This window comes from Rana temporaria, chromosome 2 (assembly GCF_905171775.1).
Source record: "Rana temporaria chromosome 2, aRanTem1.1, whole genome shotgun sequence".
Taxonomy (NCBI): Eukaryota; Metazoa; Chordata; class Amphibia; order Anura; family Ranidae; genus Rana; species Rana temporaria.
Genome location: NC_053490.1, coordinates 306,512,744 through 306,540,293, shown reverse-complemented (window position 1 = coordinate 306,540,293; position 27,550 = coordinate 306,512,744). Strand labels below are relative to the sequence as shown.

The following is a 27,550-nucleotide window of genomic DNA, read 5'->3' as shown; positions in this document are numbered from 1 at the left end:
TTATAGAAAGTTGTGCTTTGTTCATGTTTTACAGATATTTACAACCAAGTTAACATTTACTATTGGCTCATACCTGTGCTGCACAATTTCACTAAATACTAAGGCTTGAAAGATAGAAGGGAGTAAAGCCACTTCAAGGCTCCCAAGGAGCGCTCTACAATATCAGATTATTCCTCGCTACAAATGTTTGAGTTAAAGTGCACACAAGTTCACTTTAAGGAATGCCCTCTAGATGACCAAATTATAAATATTGTACTGCAAGTAAGCTCAGCCTTCTTACCTGTGCCTGCGTTTTCTTGAGTGCGAAGCAGACCTTGAACGTGACCGTGATTTAGAGAATGAACGGGATCTTGAGCGAGATACAGAGCGGGATGACCCCGACCTTGATTTGGACTTATTTTTGGACATTTTTCCAACACACAGCCAGCCCTATGGAACCTAAAAAAATAAAAAGAACTGCATCATATGACTAATCAACTAAAACAAGTCTGAGCAATAAGGAAGGAAGGAAGGAAGGAAGGAAGAAAGAAAGAAAGAAAGAAAGAAAGAAAGAAAGAAAGAAAGAAAGAAAGAAAGAAAGAAAGAAAGAAAGAAAGAAAGAAAGAAAGAAAGAAAGAAAGAAAGAAAGAAAGAAAGAAAGAAAGGAAGAAAGGAAGAAAGGAAGAAAGGAAGAAAGGAAGAAAGAAAGAAAGAAAGAAAGTTCTTGTTCCCCAAAAATAATCCACACACATCCATTATTGATTTTGTAACATATTTATGAAAGTTTTCTGCCTCTTTGCAACATCCTATGTGAGCTCCTAACCTCCCCCCCACCCACCCTTCTATTTGTTTGGCAAGTACAGTGCACAGTTTTTGCAGTCACGTGCACTGCTCTATACCTGCAAAGAGTCTCATAGTTCATAGCATTTTTTTTAGGATCACACACAGAAAACATTTGTAGGATGACTTTTTTAAAGCTAGAGTTTAAGATCATTTAAGGAATAGAAAAACAGGCGACAGACTGGTTACTATGGCTCATTTTTAGAATATAACTTTAACACTAGAAAAAAAAAAAAGTTAAGAAACTTAAAAGCTACATGGTCATTGCTTCTGCAGTTACTTCAGGATTATGTTACCAAACAATTACCAACAATCTAGATTACACTTAAACAGGTGACAAACACTTGTACTAAAGTCTAAGAACCAAGCTATTCACAGTGTTAATGATCATAAGCGAGCAGGCAGCTGTTTTTAACCAGGCAAGGAATAAACGTTGTATATTTTCCAGGGCTCAACATTAATGGGCAACTCCACTTTCATTTACATTTTTAAAATACATATAATTTTTTTTTTTTTTTTTTTTTGCAAAATCGTCAAAAATGAAAAATGCCTGTAAATGATAAGCGACCAAATGCGAGTTACCGCTGTTACAGGCATTTAGAGTTTCAAATGCCTCTGAACATCGGTCCTAAACACAATTTTTGGTTCCCAAAAAATGCTTCTAAACTCAGCTGCCTAGGGTTTACTTCCTCTTTAAGGCTCCTTCACATGGGCAGACAGGCTCATCGTATGAGTAGCAATCCGCAGTGGATCACTTTTTCAGAGGTGGTTAAGTGCTGTATTTTAGACATTCAGGAAGCGATACGGCCGTCTACAGAATGCCTGTTTTTTCTAAGCTCAAGAGGATTTAACATTTAAATGCAGCACCACAAATTCATGGCAAACCTTTAGCATGTGGTTGCAGCATTGACCGTTCGACCAGTTTGGCAAGTGGCAGCACTTGCCAAACTCGATATGCTTAGAGTTTTCCCATCACAAAGTAAAGCATTGTGACAGCAGCATATGTAAACAGACCTAAGTAGCTACAAGGTGTGTGGTCAAAACATTATCCTGGTTTTAACAGCCCTACCTTTCTAGAAGACTGTGTGAAAATTCTGATTCAATAGGGTAAGTCTTTGCTTCAAAGTGTCAAATTTTTGTTTTACAGTGAAATTATCAAATATATCACTGACTGCTGAGCATTACATGTATGGCCAGCATAACAGGTGGCTGTGAGATTACATACAAAATACACACAATGCAGGTCAACACTTATACTTCCTATTCAAACCCATTTATAAAATTATACAAATACAGGGCTGGCTGCTTATACAAAGAAAACATAAAAAAACTTAAGCCTAATGAAACCTTGGACACACAACTGTTTGCCAAATCTGAATTTATAATGAAAATGAAGCTTCAATTTAAAGCATAAGACTGTATTGTAGGGTCTATTAATAAAACCAAAACTATTGTGACCAGAATTTCAAATGTCTAACTGAAAGAAAAAAAAACATGTCTGGTAATTGCAAGCAACAGCAATGTTTTCTCCAATTTCCTTATACTTTCTATATGTTAACAAAACAGCACGTCTTTTTGTGCTCTAGGGGCCACAACACAGCCGTATTTCATGTGTGCTTTTTAAAGTACTGCTTATGTTCTTTTCCACCTTAAAATGTTTCACTGAAGAGCCCATTTAAATCTGTATGATGCATAACACATGTCAGCATTTTCAGTAGTGCGTTACTGTGTCATTTATAATAAATGGCAATGTAGTGCACCAACACACATAATGTGCATTGCCTGGGCTCCAGTGCAATACAACCGTGCGAAATTAGCCATTTCAAGGTTAGCAGGCAATTTTTTTTTCCATTTTACCTTTGATCTTTTCCCCAGAGAGGGCAATGTAAAAAAGCAGCAGGTGAGAGTCAAAACTGTTTACTACTTGCATACTCAGGAGATACTGGCACACACCTGAGGACAGGGTGGAACAAATAGCTTCAGGGGTCAGATGATTCTTGGTTCATATCCAGTAAACAGTGACAAACAGCAAACTAATAAAGTATCATTCCTATCAGAGGTACAGAAGAAACACGGGGCTACTAAAAACGTAGCCCTGTGTATTTGTTTATCAAATAAGATGCAGTAAAAATGTACTACGGTATATATAAAAACATGTGAAATGGGATTTACAAGTGTGTGCACTTCGAACAAGCAGCTTTAAATATCTCATACTTGACAATTTTTTGCATGATTACAACAGTTATAAAAATAAAAAAATAAATCACTAAATATGTATGAATATTAAAGAGAAAAACACAAAATTTAAATCAGATATAAAATAAAAAATAAATAAAATAATGCATTGAGCATCTACATCCGTTTACTAGCAACGCAAAACCATGAAATTCTGTTACACTGGAGTCTTCCTTTCGGATCAATATAAAATGAGAATACCATTTGTTCTATAGAAGAAAAATATAGAAAAACTGTTGCGCATTTTAAAACATGGTGGGGAGGGGCTGTGAACTTTGAAACAGCATGACAACTGGACGAGAGAGAGGGAGAGAGAAAAAAAAAAAAAAAAAAAGAAGGATCAAGGTTCACGTATGCAAAAAGTAGCTTTGTGTGAACATTAAACATTTTTTTCCACAAATAAAAAAATTAAATAAGAGGCGTTTGCAAGTAAAACATCTAAGAACTTACAGTGAACAAACAAGTGGGAGAGACGCGAGATCCACACTAGCAGCACAAGAAAGGTCACATTTCCTTCCTGCTTTCATGTATAAAACCGTTTTGTAAATCTTCAATCCTTTAACTCCACCCAACAATCTCTTAAAGTGGCCACGGCTTGGTGCTTTTTTTTTTTTTTTTTTAAATACTACTGCTTGCAGGGATTTAAAACTAGGAGAGTTAAAAAAAAATCAGACTATAGAATATTATGGTTTTAGAAATTAGGTTCTTGTTTAAAAGAAAAAAAACAGAAGTGATCCTATTTCTGCTCTCCTATGGCTCAGATTAAGCCAACAGTTGGCTATAGACCGCTGTTAGCCGACATTGTCGGGATCCCTGCAGAGGCTGGGACATCGGCTAAGAAATAAATGCATGGAAGCAACATCCATATCCGTTTTAGAAAGTGTGTAAATAGCACCTGCAAAGCTCCTCTGTCCCTCCAGTGTGAAAGCTCGAGGGCTTTCACACTGTCACACTAGAGTTGCGCTTGCCGGACGTTAAAAAAAATAATAATAATAAGTCCTGCAAGCAGCATCTTTGCAACCCTTTTCGGAGCAGTGTTTACACCACTCCTAAAGTGCCCCTGCCCAATGAAATCAATGGGCAGCGTTGCCGAGGTGCCTGCAAGGCGTTAACACCCCTGCCCCCCTCCCCCAGAGTGAAAGTGTCCTTAGAAATGTCTGCATCTATTAAAAAGAAAAAAAAAAAAAACTAGGGTGCCCTTTGTCGCCCCTGCTTTTTGCCCTGGCCATAGAACCATTAGGTCAACAAGACAAAAAAAAAAAAAAAAAAAAAAAAAAAAAAAGAAGGAATTAGCAGTAAAGAGGGGGAAAAAATAAATAAAAATCTTGCTTGATGCAGACATCATCCTTTTGTTTCTGGGAGTGTGTCACAAAACAATCATTGTCCACAGTAATGGATAATAAGAAATTTGGCTTAGAGACAACCCTACTTCCTATGAGCCCATTAGAAGGGGAAATACCCGAGAGCGGCAGGCACTTAAACCCCATTCACACCTGAGGAGTTTTGTAGCTTGAAGCCACAAAATGCTGGAGGGGGGGAAAAAAAAAATCTATTCTCTATGGCAAGGGTCTCAAACTGGTGGCCCTCCAGCTGTTGTAAAACTACAAGTCCCATCATGCCTCTGCCTGTGGGAGTCATGCTGGTAACTGTCATTCTTGCAATGCCTCATTGGACTTGTAGTTTTGCAACAGCTGGAGGGCCGCCAGTTTGAGACGCCTGCTATGGAGATGGTTCACATCTCCACTCCAAAACGCCTGAAGCCAGAAGCAATAAAACGTCTGAAGCTCAAACAAGTTCTGGGACTTTTTTTTTTAGGCAGATTTTGGAGTTTTTCTGCTTTTTACATTGGTGACCTTTTGACCTGTACAAAATCGCGGCAAAAATTGTGGCAAAACTGTGCGACTTTCTGCCTGAAAACGCTATGCTCAGGTGTGAATGGGGCCTTACAGATGGTGGAAAACTTAAATCTGGGTATAACTGTAAATTCCAAATTATGTGTTGAGAAAAATTCAGTCCCCTTAGAGCAGGGATCCTCAAACTACGGCCCTCCAGCTGTTGTAGAACTACACATCCCATGAGGCATTGTAACACACCGACATTCACAGACATGACAAGGCATGATGGGAATTGTAGTTCCTGAACAACTGGAGGGCCGTAGTTTGAAGACCCATGCCTTAGCGTTTAAAAGAAAAGCGCAAGACATTGTGCCGCCTCCCGCTGTTGGTGGTGGGGTGCTGCAATCTTAAGATGGTGTGGATGCCAATTTTTTTTTTATATATTTTACAGAACTCACCAATTTAAATTAATGGAAGTTGGTTCAGGATAGATACTTTATTTAGGGAACTGGTATGGAGAAGGAAACAGGCAAGGATACGTCTGTATTGCAGCTGTCAAAAGACGGGAGGTTTGGCAGCACACACATTACTTCATGGCAGCCCAATTACAAATAGCTGTGGGGGTGCGCGCTGGGAAGGGGTACTGTTGTATGTTACAGTGTACAGGCACCATTATCCTGTACTCCACATTAATTGAGGCATTACAAGCAAGATCATTGAAGGAGGATATAGACTACCCTACAATTCACTTATTAGAAAAAGTATGGGAGATGGTATGCTCTAGGGGTGCAACGCATCGTCACCGATCCGTGATCCGAACGGGCCACCCCGTTCGGATCGGCACACCCCGCGATCCGCGGAGCGCTCCGGAGCCTAGGCCTAGGAAAGTCCCCGGCTTCGGCCTAGCTCCGGAGCGGCGGCCAGTCTGCTGCCAGAGCCCAGCGTGACACGCCTCCCCGGGGGGGGGGGGGGGGGGGTAATGAAAAGCATTAGTATAATGTGATGTTATTATACTGAGATATTGTACTAATTTTGTATCCATTTACAAGTATAGAACATTAAGAAAGAAAACTGCACTCCAACACAAAATTAGAGCACTTCATGCGGATAAGCCCTCTGTGGACCAGCTATATGAAGATGCAGATTTCATTTTCCAGCAGGGCTTAGCACCTGCACACACTGCCAAAGAACCAATACCTGATTTAGGGATCATAGCATCGCGGTGCTTGATTGGCCAGTAAACTTGCCTGACCTAAACCTCATAAAAAATCTGGGAGGTATTGTCAAGAGGAAGAGGAGACATCAGACCAAACAATACAGATGAACTGAAAGTCACTATTCAAAGAAATCTGGGCTTCCGTACCACTTCAGCATTGCCACAGACCGATTGCCTCCATGCCACACCACATTGATGTAGCAATTCATAAAGGAAAAAAAAAAAAAAAAGAGCCCCGACCAAGTATTGAGTGCATACTATACTGGACATGCTTTTCAGTAAACCAACATTTCTTTATTCAAAAATCTTTATTGGCCTGCTTTAATATTCAAATTTTTCAGAGAGTGAATTTGGTGTTTTTGCAAGTCATAACCAATGAAAATTAAAAAAGGAAATGCTTGAAATATACCACTCTGTGTATAAAACATCTATATAAAATACACAAGTTTCACTTTTTCAATTGAATTACTGAAATAAAAATGAACTACACACACACACACACACACACACACACCTCACTTTTTTGTAAAAAAAAAAATTATACATTTTCATTTGAACACTGAGACTCCATTCACATCTAGGCGTTGCTATTTTACAGGTGTTTTTTTTTTTTTTTTTCAAGCGTTTTGAAGTGGAAAAGGTCACCAATGTAAAAGGATTAAAACGCATGTAATCATCCAAAAAATAAGTTTGTGTACTTTGAGCAACAGGCGTTTGAAAGCTCAAATGTGAACAGGGACCATTGAAATGAATGGGATTTGTCTTGTTGGCCGTTTTTAGAGCTGAGGCTTACAGCAGAAAAACACCTAGATTTGAATGGAGCCTCAAGAAATTACACTGTTATACAAGCTGTACACTCACTACTTTACATTCTCACAGTGTAAATTTGCTGTCCCCTCAAAATAACACAGCCATTAATGTCTAAACCACTGGCAACAAAGAGTACACCCCCCCCCCCCCCCCAAGTAAAAATTTCTAAATTAGCCCAGTGTCAATATTTTGTGTGGCCACCATTAGTTTCCAGCACTGCCTTAACCCTCTTGGGCATGGAGGTCACCAGAGCTTCACAGGTTGCCACTGGAGTCCTCTTCCACTCCTCCATGACGACATTAGAGCTGGTGGACGTTAGAGATCTTGCACTCCTCCACCTTCCGTTTGAGGATGCCCCACAGATGCTCAATAGGGTTTAGGTCTGGAGACATGCTTGACCAGTCCATCACCTTTACCCTCAGCTCCTTCAGCAAGGAAGTGGTCATCTTGGAGGTGCGTTTGAAGTTATGTTGGAATACTGCCCTGTGGCCCAGTCTCCGAAGGGAGGGGGATGATGCTCTGCTCCAGTATGTCCCAGTACATGTTGGCATTCATGGTTCCCTCAATGAGCTGTAGCTCCCCAGTGCCAGAGCACTCATGCAGCCCAAAACCATGACACTCCCACCCCCATGCTTCACTGTAGGCAAGACACTTGTCTTTGTACTCTTCACCTGGTTGCCACCACATGCTTGACACCATCTGAACCAAATACATTTATCTTGGTCTCATCAGACAGACCACAGGACATGGTTCCAGTAATCCATGTTCTTAGTCGGCTTGTCTTCAGCAAACTGTTTGCAGGCTTGCCTGTGCATCATCTTTAGAAGAAGCTTCCTTCTGGGGTGACAGCCATGCAGACCAATTTGATGCAGTGTATGACCTGAACACTGACCCCCCCCCCCCCCCCAATATCTCTTCAACCTCTGCAGCAATGCTGGCAGCACTCATACATTTCCCAAAGACAACCTCTGGATATGACACGGAGCATGTGCACTCAACCTCTTTGGTTGACCATGGCGAACTCCTGTGGAACCCGTCCTGTTAAAACACTGTATGGTCTTTGTCATGGACCTTGAGATATTAAAGTGTTTCTACTTGACATATGTTACACAGGAGAGGGACATTCAATGCAAGGCTTTTGAAATGCTAAGTGGAACCAGCTTGCGAAATACCTTTTATTGTGTTCTGCAGGTTAAGAGCGGGTGTCGGAGTCAGGCCGTCTAGCTGGAACCAGGTTATTGTGTACATTGATTACCCCCTGGGGCTTCTGTCTCAATACACAAGTCTTTCTATCCAAGCTATTGGACCAATCCCTGTTGACAATTTCAAGTCCTCATTTGCATGGTCAAGGGGGACCTGAGTGAAGACTGGATATACTTTACAATTGACCAATAGGAAAGCGGTTGTTGGGAGTGGGATGTTCCAAAATTCTGTATAAAAGTGTGCTGTGTACTTGAAATAAAGAGTCCTGTTTGAACTTGCATACAGCCTGCCTGGTGTTTGTTCTTAATGGGTCCGAATGGCACATAGCTGTAATTCGAATCCCGGAACCTTGGATGACTGGACCATCAGACGTTGCAATCTGCAAGCTGATCCAATAGAAGCAGAGGAGTGTCGGGAGAGCAGGACCTAGGCGAGAAGGGGTCTCGTCACATTGGTTGGCAGCGGTGGGATTTGCTCTCCAGTTACTGGGACAACTCCAAACCACCACCATGAATGACCAGCTATGCAGCCTGGAGGAGAACCATGCTAAAAGACTTGCTTGAGAGCCGTGGAGGGACCGGTGGGAAGAACAAGGCCACCCTGATCATTGCGCTAGCCGAGATGGATCAGAGGGATGGTGATGCAGGACCCCGGTCAGTTGAAGACTTGTTCCAGCAGCGAGTTCAACAGCGGTTGGCATTATATGGTGCGAACCCATCAGAGACCGCCATACAGAATACCATTAGAGACCTCCAGCGGCAGGATGAGAGAGAACGAGGGCGACAACAGAGAGAACGAGAGCGGCAACAGGAGCTGAGAATTGCAGAAATACGGCGATCGGTGACAACGCCTAAAGAAGCAGCACCAAATGAAAGAAGAGGAGAGGTACAGATATCAGTAACCATGGAAGAGGAATTCAGAAGGAGGTTGCGAGAGAAGCAGATACAGCGCAGAGGACCAGTATCAGAGGAGGTCCTGCTTGGATGGTCTGATTCGATCCGCTGCGAACTCTGGAAAGAAGCGCTAGCCCGCGAGCAGCGACACCAGGGAAAAGCTCTCCCCTCCATCCATGTAAGGTACTGGTCACAGTATGAAGTACGGATGCTGTTATTGGGGGAACAACCAAAGCAGGAGTGGACAGCAGAGTTAAGCAGGCTGATCCGGGAAGAGATGCGGTTGGACGAGAGCTACAGAGCCCTCCGGTGGTATGTAGTCCAAGAGTGCCCGTGGTCAGCGGATGACAGCCCCACGGAAGGCTTTGACTATGATGGCCTGGGATTGTTGTATTGGAGGATGTCCAGGGATCCCAACTTTGGGAGCGATCGGGAGTGGCGTTGGGAGGAAATAATGGAGCACAGAGAGCGAAGACTGAATGTCCCGGAAGTGCACTGGTTACAGGAAGATTTGGAATTCCTGGCCGCTCAAGAATGGGAACTGGAAATCACCTACAAACAGCTGCTAGACTCCGCTCAGCAGCAGGGTGAGGTTCCCTTTACCTGGGACTATGAGGAAATATCAGCTGACAGTGATGAAATCCTGGCTGATGAATCAGCAGTGGAAAATCGGGAGCTTGCCATTCCCAAAGCTGAAGTGCTGACCGCATGGCCGAGCTCTGCTAACCTCTGCTCAGTACCCATAGCATCTTCTGGGTTCCATGGACAGGAGATGGTGAACCTCTATCCCCAGACACCAGTGGTAGAGACAGGGGATTTGATAGACTTTTCTGCTGAGGAAGAACAACCTGGGGAGCCTCCAGCAGAAGAGCTGGTATCAGGGCCAAACTTCACTGTGCTCTGCCCAGCACCAAGGGCAGTATTTGTGGAGTTACAAGGAACTTCCCCAGCTGAAGCGCTGGTCACAGGACAGAGGGATCAAGACCTCTGCCCCACCCCCGTGGCAGTTCCGGAGGCTCAGGGTGAGAAGATGGCAATCACTCCCCAGCCACAGATTACAGAATGTATGGACTGTTCAGAGGATGTTATGGATTATGCACCCCCAGCAGAAGTGCTGGCAACAGGGCAGAATGCTAGCCATCTCTGCCCAGCACTGGGACCAACTGTGGAGTTCCAGGGAGCCGGGGCGGTTGGCCCCCCTCCCCAGCAACAAGCTGAGGTAGTAAAGCTGTTACTCCCAGCTGAATCACTGGCAGCAGGGCAGGATGCTACTGGCTGCTGCACACAACTACAGCTTGAGCGGATATCGGTGGATGGGACTGTGGTCCCCACTCACAGCAACCCAGCGGAAGAGCTGGCAACAGAGCAGAGTGCCCCGGGCCTCTGCTCTCAACTAACAGAAGAGGGGGTTCCTGTGGTAGTGGATGGGACTCCGATCTCCACAGACACAACCCCAGAAAATGGTGCGGCACTGAGACAGGAGGATGTCGGCTTTGCTTTGCAAGCACCGGGGGATTTTTACCTAGCATCAGTGGATGGGACTGCAGTCTCCACTGGTATACCCCAGGAATGGTGGCCAGTTGGCCCAGATTCCCAATGGCATGATGAACTGAGCCCAGCCACCCTGTCTTCTCTCCAGCGGCTGAAAGGACTCCAGGGAGAAGGGCCAGTCCAGGCCTCTCCCCAGCGGCAGGCGTGTTCTCTGAGAGAGGCAGAGATTGGCTGGGTGAGTAATGCTCTCTTTGGGACAAGGTATCTGGGGTACTGGGTGGGTACCGAAATTGGGGTCTCTCCCAGTGTTAGTCTCCTGCCAAAGGGGGAGATGTGTGACAGACCTAGCCGGGACAGGGGCTTTTGGAGAGGACTGAATGTGAGCCTCTTGCCGTCCGATTATGGGCCAGGACCTCAAAACAGGAAGGCAGATGGGTCATCCCAGCACAGTCCTGGAACTTTAAGACTACTTTTCCAACATCCTCGAGTTGACCCGTTTGGGTCCCACTGCGGCTGTTGGACTGGTTCCCAGGGGAAGTAATGTCATGGACCTTGAGATATTAAAGTGTTTCTACTTGACATATGTTACACAGGAGAGGGACATTCAATGCAAGGCTTTTGAAATGCTAAGTGGAACCAGCTTGCGAAATACCTTTTATTGTGTTCTGCAGGTTAAGAGCGGGTGTCGGAGTCAGGCCGTCTAGCTGGAACCAGGTTATTGTGTACATTGATTACCCCCTGGGGCTTCTGTCTCAATACACAAGTCTTTCTATCCAAGCTATTGGACCAATCCCTGTTGACAATTTCAAGTCCTCATTTGCATGGTCAAGGGGGACCTGAGTGAAGACTGGATATACTTTACAATTGACCAATAGGAAAGCGGTTGTTGGGAGTGGGATGTTCCAAAATTCTGTATAAAAGTGTGCTGTGTACTTGAAATAAAGAGTCCTGTTTGAACTTGCATACAGCCTGCCTGGTGTTTGTTCTTAATGGGTCCGAATGGCACATAGCTGTAATTCGGATCCCGGAACCTTGGATGACTGGACCATCAGACGTTGCAATCTGCAAGCTGATCCAATAGAAGCAGAGGAGTGTCGGGAGAGCAGGACCTAGGCGAGAAGGGGTCTCGTCACAGTCTTGGCCACCGTTCTGAAGCTCAGTTTGAGACTTGGCATTGGTAATGTTCTTATAGCCTAAGCCATCTTTATGTAAAGCAACAATTTTTTTCAGATCCTCAGAGTTGCCATGTTAAACTTCCAGTGACCAGTATGAGAGGGAGAGGGAGAGGGAGAGGGAGAGGGAGAGGGAGAGGGAGAGGGAGAGGGAGAGGGAGAGGGAGAGGGAGAGGGAGAGGGAGAGGGAGAGGGAGAGGGAGAGGGAGAGGGAGAGGGAGAGGGAGAGGGAGAGGGAGAGGGAGAGGGAGAGGGAGAGGGAGAGGGAGAGGGAGAGGGAGAGGGAGAGGGAGAGGGAGAGGGAGAGGGAGAGGGAGAGGGAGAGGGAGAGGGAGAGGGAGAGGGAGAGGGAGAGGGAGAGGGAGAGGGAGAGGGAGAGGGAGAGGGAGAGAGAGAGAGAGAGGGAGAGGGAGAGGGAGAGGGAGAGAGAGAGAGAGAGAGAGAGAGAGAGAGAGAGAGAGAGAGAGAGAGAGAGAGAGAGAGAGAGAGAGAGGGAGAGGGAGAGGGAGAGGGAGAGAGAGAGAGAGAGAGAGAGAGAGAGAGAGGGAGAGAGAGGGAGAGAGAGGGAGAGAGAGGGAGAGAGAGGGAGAGAGAGGGAGAGAGAGGGAGAGAGAGGGAGAGAGAGGGAGAGAGAGGGAGAGAGAGGGAGAGAGAGGGAGAGAGAGGGAGAGAGAGGGAGAGGGAGAGGGAGAGGGAGAGGGAGAGGGAGAGGGAGAGGGAGAGGGAGGGAGAGGGAGAGAGAGAGAGAGAGAGAGAGAGATACCACCAAATTTAACATACCTGCTCCCCATTCACACCTGAGACTTTGTAACACTAACAAGTCACATGACACCGGTGAAGGAAAATTACCAATTTGGACATTTACACTTAGGGGTGTACTCACTTTTGTTGCCAGTGGTTTGGACATTAATGGCTGTGTTGAGTCATTTTGAGGGAACAGCAAATTATTATACAAGCTGTACACTCACTACTTTACATTGTAGCAAGAGTCATTTATACAGGGTTGTCACATGAACAGATATGATCAAATATTTACAAAAATGTGAGGGGTGTACTGACTTTTGTGAGTATACACACTTTTTTTTAAGACCTTTTAATACAAGATAAGGCATATACTAAAAATGTCTAACATTTACTACACATTCTTTTAGGGGTTGGAAGTAGATAAACTTGAAAATCAGCAATTTAAGCTCATGGCTAAAGGTTATATATGTACGATGACAAAGGCTGGATGTCACGCACACACAAAATCTATTTTTCAAAGTTCTATTGAAGAAGAAAGAAGAAAAGAAGAAGAAAGAATAAGAAAGAAAGGATGCTGCAATGCTTACTGTACTGTGTGCCCGATTAATTGGGGGCAATTGGAACAATCTGTTCAAACAAGAGTCTAGTAGACATCCCCCGTTTAAAAAAAAAAAAAATCATAAATTATAATAACTAATTCCTTTTGGCCTGGAGTCCGCGCCAAGGGTGTTCACCAAGGTGCTAGCTCTGGTTCTGCCATTGTTGAGACAGCGAGATATCCCTATCATGGGTTACCTGGACGACCTTCTTCTGAGAGCTGCTTCAAGCTCAGAATTAGAAGTGTTAGTAAATATTGGGACATCAACAATTCTAATCTTTTTGGCTCCATACACCACCACAATGCATTTGATTTGAAATAAAATGAACAAGATGTGCTTCAACTGCAGAAAAGCTTTAATTTGAGGGTATTTACATCCAAATCAAGTAAACAGTGTAGGAATTACAACGGTTTGTATATGTGCCTCCCACTTTTTAAGGGACCAAAAGTAATGGGACAATTGGCTGGTCAGCTGTTCCATGGCCAGGTGTGTGTTATTCCCTAATTATCCCATTTACAAGGAGCAGATAAAAGGTCCAGAGTTCATTTAAAATGTGCCATTTGCAACATGTTGCTTTCAAGTCTTAATATGAGATCCAAAAGAGCTGTCACCATTAGTGAAGCAAGCCATTATTAGGCTGAAAAAAAACAAAAACAAACTCATCAGAGAAATAGCATAAACATTAGGTGTGGCCAAATCAACTGTTTGGAACATCCTTAAAAAGAAAACACACCGGTGAGCTCAGCAACCCCAAAAGACCACTAAAAACTGTGGTGGGTGACCAAAGAATTCTTTCCCTGGTGAAGAAAACACCCTTCACAACAGTTGGCCAAATCAAGAATACTCTCCAGGAGGTAGGTGTATGTGTGTCAAAGTCAACAATCAAGAGAAGACTTCACCAGAGTGAATACAGAGGGTTTGTCACAAGATGTAAACCATTGGTGAGCCTCAAACAGGAAAGCCAGATTACAGGTTTGCCAAACATCTAAAAAAAAAGCCTTCACAGTTCTGGAACAACACCCTATGGACAGATGAGACCAAGATAAACTTGTACCAGAGTGATGGGAAGAGAAGAGTATGGAGAAGGAAAGTAACTGCTCATGATACAAAGCATACCACCTCAGTGAAGCATGGAGGTAGTGTCATAGCATGGGCATGTATGGCTGCCAATGAAACGGTTTCTCTTGTATTTATTGATGTGACTGCTGACAAAAGAAGCAGGATGAATTCTGAAGTGTTTTTCGGACAATATTATCTGCTCATATTCAGCCAAATGCTTCAGAACTCATTGGACAGCGCTTCACAGTGCCGATGGACAATGACCCAAAGCATACTGCGAAAGCAACCAACGAGTTTAAGGGAAAGAAGTGAAATGTTATGCAATGGCCAAGTCAATCACCTGACCTGAATCCAATTGAGCATGCATTTCACTTGCTGAAGACAAAACTGAGGGGAAAATGCCCCAAGAACAAGCAGGAACTGAAGACAGTTGCAGTAGATGCCTGGCAGAGCATCACCAGGGATGAAACCCAGCGTCTGGTGAGGTCTATGCGTTCCAAACTTCAGGCTGTAATTGACTGCAAAGGATTTGCAACAAAGTATTAAAAAGTGAAGGTTTGATTTAGGATTGTTAATCGTATTACTTTTGTTCCCTTAAAAAGTGGGAGGCACATATACAAACTTGTAATTCCTACACCGTTCACCCGATTTGGATGTACCGTATATACGCGAGTATAAGCCGAGTTTTACAGGCTTTTTTTTTAGGGTGAAAATGCCCCCCTCGGCTTATACTCGAGTCAGTGTACCTTAACGGTGCAGCGCTCCTCCGCACGGCGGCAGCCACTACTATAGGCCGTGGCTTCAGCCTGGTCTTCGGATCCGGCGGTCATCTTGCTCCTCCCAGCCTCTCCACCAGCACTGTATCGCAGCCTCCATGGTGTCTGGCTCCCTTTACCGCTCGCAGATCCTGCTCCACGGGCTTCCGACCGGGTGCGGGTCTGAACGGAGCGGTGCCCTCCTGCACGGCGGCAGCCCCAAATCAAGACCGTGGCTTCGGCCTAGTCCCGGCCTCTCCACCAGTGCTGCATCCCTCCTTTGCTGGCTTCTGCACTCAGGCCTATGTACGCATCCTGCACAGTGAGGGTGCAAATGGGCACAGTTGACCCTCTTTTCCGCTTACAGTAGCTGCTGCATTCTCACCCTAGGCTTACACTCGAGTCAATACGTTTTCCAATTTTTTTGTGGTAAAATTAGGTACCTCGGCTTATATTCGGGTCGGCTTATACTTGAATATATACAGCAAATACTCTTAAATTAAAGCTGAAATTCTGCAGTTAAAGCACCTTGTTTGTTTCATTTCAAAGCCATTGTGGTGGTGTATAGAGCCAAAAAGATTAGAATTGTGTGAAATAAATATATATATATATATATATATATATATATATATATATATATATATATATATAATCATGCAGGGCATTGGACAAAAGGGAGGTGATATTAATTGATATAGTAAACGGTATATGTGTTATGCATTTTTCATTATTTTGAATTTGCCACAGGACACCACCCCCATGCGTTGCAACGCTCGTAGGGAATGGAGCCCAACACAGTAATGCATCGGGCGGAGTACACAGCCCGCGGACACAGCGGGGGGACATAGCAAGATTCTGGGGGCTTTGCCTGAAAACTGCAACACCATCCCAAGTGTGGCTCGGGGTTACCGCTTTTGGTAATGAAAACTCACCCCGAGCAATCCTCGGAATTACCCCCCAAGGAGGTTAAATACCAAAGTCAAAGATTGACAACCATGACTAGTCATAATTAGATCAATGTCTCCGGTAACTACTGTAGCCAGAATACAGAGGCCGCTTTAAATGGTCACTGGGAGGGTATATTCTGAGGTCTGTACTGTATAACTTCACTTTATTTTGCTTCCTGCATTGCCCTTCACATTCAAGTGTATAAGGAAGGGCAGGGTTCAATGCAGAAAATTACAAACAGTTGAGTGGGGGTAGACTGGTGCTAAAAATGAAATACTGAGAATGTAGGCTGTGTTCTCTGTATACCTATCAAGGGCTACAATTGTAATGGAAGTATAGCTTAAAGTAATATTAAACCTTTGTTTTTTTAAACAAACATGTCTATGCTTATGGCATATGCTCTGTGCAATTCTTTTGCACAGAGCAACACCCATCTTCTGGGGTCCCCCACTGGTGATCCAGGTCCTTCCTCTTCAGCGGGTTCCCTCATGGAAAGCAGCGACCACTGACAGCCTGCATCCCTCCGCTGCGCCCCCACTCCTGAGTCACAGCAATCCCAATGAGCAGCATAGGTTTTTCCCTCCTTCCTCACTGCGGCCACCTTGGCGGTAAAGCGCCGCTCATTTTAGCAGCGATTTGCGGCGTGTGACCGAGGTGCTCTGTAAGGTAAATTTGCGCCGTACAGGAAGCCAACCAGCGCTAGAGGCCAAGCCATACAGAGAAGAAACACTCCAAAATGGCCGCTGGGCCCCTCAGAGAAAAGGGTGCGGGCTACAAGAAAATGGGCGCCCGCAATGAAGACCTGTGCCACAGCATGGCCACTACAAAATGGCCACCAATAGGAAGTTCAATGCAAAAAAAAAAAAACACACGAAAATGGCGCTGACGCTACCCAAATGGAGCCCAAGCACACTGAGGTGGACGAGAAGGCCGCAGAGACGCCGAGTGGAGGCTTCCAAGTGACATACCACCCCCCACAGAGAGCAGAGCCGGCGTCCCCCCACAGGTATACCCCGGTTGACGCAGAAGGCCACGCAAAGCGAGGAGGAAAGAGGGGGGACAGAGGGAGAGGAAATGGAGGACAGGGGGATGGCCGGACTGGGGAGACTACCAGGATCTATATTATCCAGCCTGTTGCCCAGTCAGCAGTTGATAGTAGATCTCAGGATCAAAAAATAAACAATAAAAAGTAAAAATTTCCTCAGGACTCTGGGCCCAAAAGGGAGCCAGGTCCTTCTCTACTAGGCAGAAAAAAAAATTAGCTGCAGGGTGAGGGGCTATGACTGGAGGGACCGACCCCTGGACGGTGCTGTTCAACTCTATTAAAGTTTAAATATCTAACATGTCTGCCTAGTCCTCTCCTAATAGACAGAACATAACCCACAAGTTAAGATTTAAGGAAGCTGTGTCCGTCCATGGATGAAAAGAGATTTTTTTATTTTTATTTTAGTAAAAAATAATAAAACACACACACACACACACACACACACACACTTGTCTATAAAATGTGCTCACCAAGCAGTTTTAGTTCTCGGTCTAGAGGAGAGCCCTTTCCTCACTGCTCAGTATGTACTGGTTACATCCAGGATAAAAAGAAGCTGTTATTTAAATGCGTCTTATCCATGTTTGGAAACTCCCTTGATAAAACAATTTCCCCCCTTAAGAAAACGACTCTACTCCATTACAAACAGTTGGCAAAATAGTTACTAATCCAGTGTCTAAAAAATGCTGTAGGAAGGTAAAAGCCAACAGCTGGTGTTAACATCAAAACAAAAGGTCAGGGATGCACACCGAAAATACAAACAAAAGTCTAATTAGGAAAGCATGTCTAAATGTTGATGCAGCATTGCATGGCGTTTAGCTACAAGCACCTGTTTCTGTTAATAAAGACAGAAGAGCAAAGGATAAACATGTCAAACTCAAGTAAAAACAGGAGCAAACTTATGGTTCAATACAAGGCTTTGATGACAATTGAAGTAATAAAACACCTTTAGCTAAATCTGAAAGGACGACATCTCAAAAAATAAATAATGCCAGCTAGTGGGTCTTATAGTTTGCCAACTGTGAACAAGTAAATTAAAATATATCTAAATCCACAAAAAGATTTCATATATTGCAGAGCTTCCCAATCCTTACTTAAAAATGTGGCATTTACATTGGTTTTCTTTTTAGAACTTTTTATTCCTCCTTCTCCTACAACACTTTCTTATCCTATTGTGACAGCACTCACCGAGCCATGGGTGTCACACTAGGCTTCTCACCTGATTTAGACTTCAAACACATCTACTTCTCTTCACCTTCATTACATGAGAGGTGGTTTACAGAGCATAACTTGAAAGGAAAATTACATAGTTTGTCATTTCAGCTCAGAGAAGTGACAGACACTTCATGTCCCAGCAAGGCATTTTATGTACATGCTGAAATGGACTGGTAAACATGTAATATCTTACATTTTTGTTCTTGGGTATGTACTTTAAAATTATATGTCACAATAACACCACCTCACTGTAAAATGGGATTTTAGGATTGTTGCCAGTGAAATCCGTTTCTTGGAGCACATTAGACAAATGTCCTTTGGATGTTTTGGAGTAGAACATTAAGGGAAGGCCAAGATTTTGATTAAGGTGAAAAGCAGAGAGCACCTCTGGGAGTAATAAAGTATTGGACCTCAAGACAAATATTCTACCGGTGCAACACCAAGAATGGCCACTTACAGGACAAAGGACTCTAATTTAGAGACCCTTTGAACAGAGGCGGCAGCAACAAGAAAGACCACCTTATAAGTTCAAATCAGACAATGGTCTATCCCTAATAGATTCAAAAGGCAGCTTCTGAAGAGCCAAGAAAAAGTGATTAAGGTCCAATAAAGACACATGAGAGCGAATGTGGGGAAGATGTGTAATATGGCCTGCTCAATGCCCATGCCTAAGGAATGAATGACCAACATCTCTGAAATAGAACGGTCGTGACCAAGATTGGTCCTTTGAAAGAGATGCCTATCCAGGCAGGTCTGCAGGAAATACAGACCACATCCCACAGAGTACTTTCTAGCAGGAAAAGTTCCTTGACTTGCGCTTCTGGTGTAATTGTAGACTTTGCATGTCGTCGGCTTCTAATCCATCCTTCAACAGAGTAGGGATAAACGAGTCTAAAAACGTCCATCTCACATGATCATGGCTTCAACCAATAAAGCCAGCGACCAAGAACCAGGATGGAACATTGATCTTGGAACAGGTGGTCTCTTTAACCCAAAAGCAAAAAATGTTTCCCGTAACTGCTTATAAATTATGAGCTGGAGTATGGCTTAAATTTGTTAGTGGGTCTAAATCTGCAAATACATTTAGCACTCCATTACACCTCTGACTGACAATGCTGCTGTGCTCATTCATCCAGAGTTGTCTTATACCAATACAGGTGGTATGTTACTGGCCAGATCACCAGGTGAAAACAGAGGAGGGAAAAAGCATAAAAAAAAATTAAAAAAAAAAGAGAAAAAAAACGGATGAAGCCACCATTAATAAATTGTCAAGTTGCAATATATTACATATTTAGTTTTGGGATTAATACCGGTTTTAAAGAGTAACTCCTTTTGTTGTTAAAAAAAATTTCCCCTCTGAGTGATCTATGTTTAAAGCAAGGATTTTAATAAACTGTTGCATATTCCTACCTTTCGTTATTCTGAAGAAATAGCCGTTTGTATTTATGTGCAAAATTAATGTGCATGGAGTAATTTTAGAATTGTCAATCAGCTGCTAAAGATCATGGTGTGAGCAGACTCAGGTTGCTCTAATGTTAAGCAGCAATGTACATCAAACAGGGTCCCTATGGTATCCTTTCAATGTGGATGAAATTTCTTCTATAGGTACATCATGAATTAAGGAAGAAGGAGAGCAATCATCCTTTGCAGTGTCCAGTCACCTGAAGGTAGCAGCATATAACCCAGTAATAATGATTTAAGAGTCTATGCCCCATACTTAATGACTAGGAAATAAACATTTAAAAAAAGGATCGTAATTTTACTGCATTAATGTCTTTCTACGTGGAAAAAACAAGCGATTTTAATCCGATTACTATATCATTTCAAACAGACTATTTAAGGCTAAAAAATTACCTTGGTTGAAATAAGCCTTAGAGGATACAGCTGTAGGATTGCAGGGAATCAATGCTGTGCATCTGAAAATACAAAGAAATTATAAAAAAAAAAAAAAGTGTTACTTTGACTAGGTTTACAGAATGCCATGTACCACCCAGATTTCAGCTACTGCTTTTTTGGAGAAACAAAAAAAGGAAGCATGCAGATTTATAACAATGTGCTGCTTTTTTCATCACCACTATATTTTTTCCCCCTCATATACAATACAATACAATAAGGTCAATATGCCCTCCACACATATAACCCTTTGCAGCAAAAACATACCAAGTTGCTTCCTCCTTACAGTGAAATACCATCCTAAAAAAAAAGTTTAACACCATAGCGGTAATTCTTTATGTCACATAAGCTCTGCCGAAAAGCACAGGCCAGCCCAAGTTCTGATCCTACTTTTCCAGCAGAGATCACTTGACCAAGTGCTTAGCCTTTTGGTGACATAAGTGACACAGGGGGAACCCAAGAAAAAAGTGTTAGCGTTTGTTTCAACGCTAATTCTTAAGCCAACTTAGTTCTACAAGAAAGCAAAAATATAAAGCACAGGTGGTGGGACAGCTATATAAAAAAATAATAGTATTCCCATGAGAATATATATTATGTATTGACAAAGAAATTGGTTTGTGATGGCGAATTTTAAATAACTTTAAAAATTATGATTTAGGCTGCATTCACACCTGAGCGTTTCAAAAGCGCACTTTTTTTACTGCGATTTTACCACGTTTTTGTTCAGGTCATCAATGTTAAAGGCAGAAAAACACCTGCAATCTGCCCCAAAGCAGCTCATGTTCTTTTTTGAACTTAGGGTGTTTATCAGGCGTTTGCTTCAGGTGCCAAACGCTTTCAACCCCCACTAGTAGGCGAAAACGGTTTAAACCCACCCGCAAGGCGCCACGGCAGATCAGCCACGCTTCCCATTCATTTCAATGGGCAGGAGCAGCGGAGGCACTTCTTCACCGCTCCAAAGATGCTGCTTGCACGAGGGCTTTCGTACAGACTGCAAGGGAGGTGTTTTTTCTCAGGCGCTATTTTTAGCCCAAACACGCCTAAAAAACGCATCAGTGCGAAAAAGTTTTTCAACCCCCTTTTTTTATTATAGGGCAGCAGTGTGGCCAAGTGGTTATCACTTCTACAAAGCAGCCCTAGGTTCATTGGTTCAAATCCAAACCACAAAACTACCTGCCTGGAGTTTGCATGTTCTGCCTGTGCAAGTTTCCTCCCACACTTCAAAGACATGCAGGGTTAGGTTAATTGGCCCCAGTATGTGTACGAGTTAGGGACGTTAGATTGTAAGCTCCTTGGGGGCAACAACTGATGTACACAGCTCTGCGTCAATTGGCAGCACTATATATGTACCTGTAATATAGAACTAAAATAAATTACATGAAAGAAACTATTGCAAATCACTCCAGTAAGCCATATCAGATTTCATGAATAGGCATGAGAGTTTCAACATGGTCACCATGTAAAACAAAGTGCAAAGATATCCTGAACAAATGGATTCCATCAACAGCTGGTAACCATCAATACAAAAATGCCCCAGTCACCAACTCACAGCTGCTGTGGCTTAACTAACCAGCATTGTCGGTCATACATTTCTTAAACACAAAAACGACTATTGAATATAAAATAAAAAGCTCAGTGAATTTCAGATGGCAACATGGTGTCAAATTCATAATGGTAATAAATTATATTTGAACTCAGCCGGTATGATAGCCGTTTCTGCAACCTATTCCTTTCACTGCTTGTGCAAAAACAAATATTTTTTTTGGCCTACTTGTCACAGAGTGACATCAGGAATGTTGGACAGCTGAGGCAAGCCGTAAACACCAGTTCCACTGTTCTCATATCATAATCAGCCCATAAGTTCATGTAAGTAAAATGTGCAGCTACTTGACTGACCAGAGACATTTATCATACCATACAGTATTGTCAGGGAAGGACAATTCCATAAAAACCTCTGCCAGCCGAGGCATCCTGTGGGGTTAAATGTGCCAAGCCAGAAAGACTCCACTTGCCCACTAAGGGCTCCCATTCCCCTACATCACTGCCAGTCATTGCCACCAATTGGCTCTCAACCCAAATCTCACCTCCACCGGCAGAATCCTGAGGAAAGATCTGAAAAATAGAGCCTTGCCACTACAGAGGACAATGATTAATGCTTTTGTACAACACTACCTGAAGACTGGCCGGATGATTGGCAACAGAACAAAGCCCAGCCTATTTTGCAGGATGCCATTTCTTTCCAGGGCATTGAGGTGGGTGGCATCCAGTGACTCACCTGGCCAGCAATGAAATGAGTCACGTGTGATATTCAAGTAGAAATCCTGAGTCCTTTGCCTCTGGATACCGCAACAGCAGTGTCGTTCTGGTGCTGTTGGGGTTAAAAATCAATGGCTGCGCCTATAGCAAGCACCTGAAGAGAGTCGACTATGGCTGACATTTCTGTCGGTACAACAGGTTCCCACAATGCATTGAATTTAATGGTCAGATGAGGTGGATCTCCTATCATTTGTCCATCCCCCCCAATACAAAACTGTATCACAATTGTTAATGGCAGCCCTGTTAAGGTATTTATAAAGGGTTTTTTTTTTTAAATGACAAACATGGTATGCTTACCTGCTCTGTATAATGGTTTTGCACAGAGCAGCTGATTACCCCACAGCAAGCTGCTTGCTCTTGGGGCACTCGTGCATGCTCAATCACGAGGTAGGTCTACAAAACTGACCCACTTTTGGCTCCTGCGTCTCAGCTCTCATGCATATTGGTATCAGGCGAGTATGGGGGGAGCTGCACGCTGAAAAAACACCTTCAGCCTGACTGTAGAACCACTGAGATCCAGGGGCTGAAAAATCAGGGCAATCGTTGGGTAAATACCACACTGCATGAGAACGTAGCAGCTAATGACTGTATGGACAGAAAACATTGCGCAAGACAAATTAAACCAAGTTCTGCCAGCATGAACAAGCTCAGTTTGTCCTCCGCAATCTTGCCAGTCACAGTGGCAAGCCAATACCCGTTGCATTCTCTCACAGCACCAGCTTTAGATGACAATAGCCACACCATTTCAGCGCCTGCCTCAACACCGACAACAGCTTTATCAGCCTGCTAGAGTAACTACATTGGAAAGTGAGTGTGCCATGCTATTAGGATTAATGGCACCTGCCCCTGGGCCCCACATTTCACTGTGCGGGTGGTTGCAGAAGTGGGAATTTGTGTGGGTCCCAAAGCAGCACCACCCACACAGGTGTGAACCTAGCATAACAGACTTTGTACTTTGCAAGCGCAGTTGCACTCTTTTTCTTAGCAAGTGTCAATGTGTCACTATGACAAGTATACCCAATCTAGTGCAAGCAAAACATGATTGGATGATGGAAATCAGCAGAGCTTTACCACATTTACTAATCTCTGGAGAAAATTGGTGTAACTGCACAGTTTCTTTGCCTTGCCTAGTAAATCAACAAAGTTTTTGTGACCCCAAGAAAAAAAAAAAAAAAAAAAAGAAAACTTGCCACGATGCTCCTGACGATTTGTTTTTTTTGTATGTACACTGCACAAAACATGAGCACCACCATTGTTTAGCAATGCAAACCATGACGCAGAGCCTGCATGCCAATAGCAAATATGAATACCTCCATGTGCATAAATAAATACTAATTATTAACCACTTAAGGACCCCCTACTGACGATATACGTCGGCAGGAATGGCACGGCTGGGCACATCCACGTACGTATCTCTTTAAGCCCAGCCGTGGGGTCGCGGGCGCGTGCACGCGACCCGGAGCTCCGTGGCCGCAGAACTCGCGGACCTGATCGCCGCAGGACTCGCGGACCCGATCGCCGCTGGAGTCCCGCGATCGGTCCCCGGAGCTGAAGAACGGAGAGAACTGTGTGTAAACACAGCTTCCCCGTTCTTCACTGTGGCGGTGTCATCAATCGTGTGTTCCCTCTTATAGGGAATCACAATCGATGACATCACACCTGCCACACCCCCCTACAGTTGTAAACACACATGAGGTCACACATAACCCCTTCAGCGCCCCTTGTGGTTAACTCCCAAACTGCATCTGTCATTTTAACAGTAAACAATGCATTTTAAAGTTAACTGTAGTTGGGCTTAAAAGAAGAAGTCCAGTCTGGGCTTTTCCTATGGGTCACAGGAGTGCAATTAGTTTTGCACTCCTGTGACCCATTTTCAGCGCAGAGCGGGCTGAAGTCAGGACTCTGTGTAGGCAAGTCAAGTTCCTCCACCCCAAACTCGCTCACCCATGTCTTTATGGACCTTGCTTTGTGCTCTGGTGTGTAGTCATATTGGAACAGAAAGGGGTCATCCCCAAACTCTTCCCACAAAGGTGGGAGCATGAAATTGTCCAAAATGTCTTGGTATGCTGATGCCTTAGGAGCTCCTTTCACTTGAACTAAGGGGCCAAGCCCAACCCCTGAAAAACAACCCCACACCATAATCCCCCTCCACCAAATGATTTGGACCAGTGCACAAAGCAAGGTTAGTCAATAAAGACATGGATGAGCGAGTTTGGGGTGGAGGAACTTTGGGGGGAATTAGAGCAGAGACTGTGAGCCAGACCTTCTCGTCCACATCAGTGCCAGACCTCACAAATGCTTTTCTGGAAGAATGGTCAAACATTCCCATAGACACTCCTAAATCTTGTGGACGGCCTTCCCAGAACAGTTGAAGCTGTTATAGGGGTGGGCCAAATCCATATTGAACCCTACGGACTAAGACTGGGATGCCATTAGAGCGGAGTTCTGCCGGGAAAAAAAACATTTAAAGTCAGCAGCTACATATGCTGAAGTTGCTGACTTTTAAGATATGGACACTTATCTTTCCTGGGCACCCGCGACGTCAGCTCCCAAAGCCGATCTGTCCTTTGGCTCTCGTGTGCTGCTGCCATCTTCGGTGAGGGAATAACGAAATTAGGCCAAATCAGTGCCCATCACTAATGCCTGCCAGTGCCTGCTTATCAGTGATGCCCAGTGCCATCTATTGGTACCCGTCAGTGCAGATTTTTCCATGCCACCTATGAGTGCCCAACAATGCAGCCTAATCAGTGCCCATCAGTAAAGGAGAAAACGTACTTACCGTATATACTCGAGTATAAGCCGAGTTTTTCAGCCTCCCCCTTTTTTTCTTAGGGCTGAAGATACACCCCTCGGCTTATACTCAAGCCAGTGTACCCGAAGGGCTGCGAGCGTCCATTGTTTAAAAGTCACGGTTTCCCCCTGGTCCCTTCCATTATAGACGTTTCCCAGAAGTCACCGTGTTCAGTGTTACGCTTATCACGGACGTTCTCTTGTCCGAGGATGAGAAGACGTCTGTGATAGACTGCTGGGAAACGCCTATCACGGAACAGGACCAGGAGGAGACCGCGACTTTTAAACAATGAATGAACGCTCACAGCCTGTCAAGTATTTCAGGTACACTGACTCGGGCACAGTGAGGCGGAAATGGGCACAGTGAGGCGGAAATGGGCACAGTGAGGCGGAAATGGGCACAGTGAGGCGGAAATGGGCACAGTGAGGCGGAAATGGGCACAGTGAGGCGGAAATGGGCACAGTGAGGCGGAAATGGGCACAGTTGACCTTTTTTTTCTGCTTACAGTAGCTGCTGCATTCTCACCCTAGGCTTATACTCGAGTCATTAAACGTTCCCGTTTTTTGGGTAAAATTAGGTACCTCGGCTTATACTCGAGTATATACGGTATTTACAAAATGTTATAACAGAAATGAAGAAAAAATTAATTTTCAAAATTTTCGGCCTTTATTTGTTTAGCAAAAAAAATAAAAACAGGAGGTGATCAAATGCCACCAAAAGAAAGCTCTATTTGTGGGAAAAAAATTATAAAAAAATAAGTTGTTTGGGTACAGTGCAGCATGACCATGCAATTGTCATTTAGCGACAGTGCCAAGATTGCTGACAAAAAAAGCTTTAAATTGGGTTGGGCAGGAGGGGGGCTGGTATTGAAGTGGTTAAAGAGGAACTGCAGTCTCCTAACATAGTTTGTAATAAAAGCATCTTTGCCATTCTGAAGCTTCCCTCTAACCACTGCATATTTTATATATACTGGGATTCCGTACTTAATATGCTGCAGAAATAATGCTCCACTGAGTCTAGCTGCAAACATTTTAAAGAGGAAGTAAACCTCCCCCCCCCCCCCCCGAAAAAACGGGGGGGGGGGGGGAGAAACCCCTGCAAGACAAAGGCATAATCAGCTAGTATGCATACTAGCCGATTATGTATTACTTACCTCAGAACGAAGCTCCCGCAGCGGTCCATGTCTCCCCCTCCGGCCGCCATCACGTTGTCCCGAAGCGTCTTCCGGGTATTGCCGCTCCGGCATTGTCATTGGTCGGAGCGGCGATGACGTCACTTCGCGCATGCGCAAAAAAAAAAACGGCACATGCTGGAGAAGAAACGGCAGAGTTTTGTTTCTTCCTGGGGCATGCACCGTTCGCATTTCCAGTGGACTACAAGTGAAATATCTCCTAAACGGCGTGCATTTAGGAGATATTTCCACTACCTACAGGTAAGCCTTATTCTAGGCTTACCTATAGGTAGAAGTCCAAAAAGTGGGTTTAAAACCACTTCAACTGTGGGCAGCTGAAGCGGCTGCCTGTTCACTTCCTGGATTTACACAGGAGGCACACCTCCAGCTCTGATTGGCCCTTTTATGACTCATTCCCCTCCCTCCCTGGCAAACAGAGAGAGCTGTGCATAGCATCATAAGCCTAGGCTAATGACCAGACAGGAAGTGGGCTGTATAAGTATTTACTGGCAGAAAAAAAAATCGTTTACTATCCAAAGTTAAAACAAGGGCAGAGGATTTAATGGATGGAAAGATGAAAAAAAAAAAATGAATAAAGTTCGGCTGTTTTTTAAAAAAAAAGGTGGTCACGTGTTTTTTTTTGCTTTCGTTTGCAGAGCTGGACATTGAACCCAATGCAAAACAGCAATAGGCATATTTTAGCAGGCTTCCCACACCACTAGTAGATATAACCATCTGCACAGATCCATACTATCTATAGGAGAGCATGTAGTGCACTATGATCATCACACCAAACAGAGATGGGACTTAGAAATGGCAGCACAGATGTGTTTTGCTGCGTTACACCTTCATACCTAGCATAGAGTGCAGCGAACATATAGAAAAATATACAGTCTGGTCCAATCCCCTAACCTTGTAATCCCTATTAGAAGATACCTGACCCCCTCCCCCATAACAACATCCCCACCTCCATCCCAGCTTGTGAAGCGCCCAAGGCCCGTGCACGGCGGGAAGGGCCCAGCTCATAAGATGGCGACGGACATACGTGAGGGAGGGGAGAGAAAAAACCTCAGAATACCATGCAGACAGCAGTGACGCCTCTATTCAGGAAAGCTCCATTACCGAAGCCCGTGCACTTACCGATATACCGCCGCCGTCTCCTCACCTTCCTCACACACCAGCTCAAAGTACAACCGCGGCTCAAGATAACACCTAGCAGGATGTACCGCGAGACTTACTGCATGGAAACAGTACGCAAAGTATAGCCCGCCTGCGTGCGCGCTCCCGAGGATGTAGGTGTACGCGACGCGTGTTTCCTCCCTGAAAGCAAGGCTGAGGGGGCT

General features: G+C 44.2%; 1 long non-coding RNA gene across 1 annotated transcript; it reads right to left on the bottom strand.

The window, feature by feature from the left end:
• Window positions 1-403: 403 nt before the first annotated feature.
• Window positions 404-27,489, bottom strand: LOC120926977. Its single transcript, XR_005747013.1, has 3 exons — window positions 27,348-27,489; window positions 19,891-19,952; window positions 404-438 (listed from the first exon to the last, which is right to left on the bottom strand). It is a non-coding gene; the product is annotated as an uncharacterized LOC120926977 (long non-coding RNA).
• Window positions 27,490-27,550: the final 61 nt, after the last annotated feature.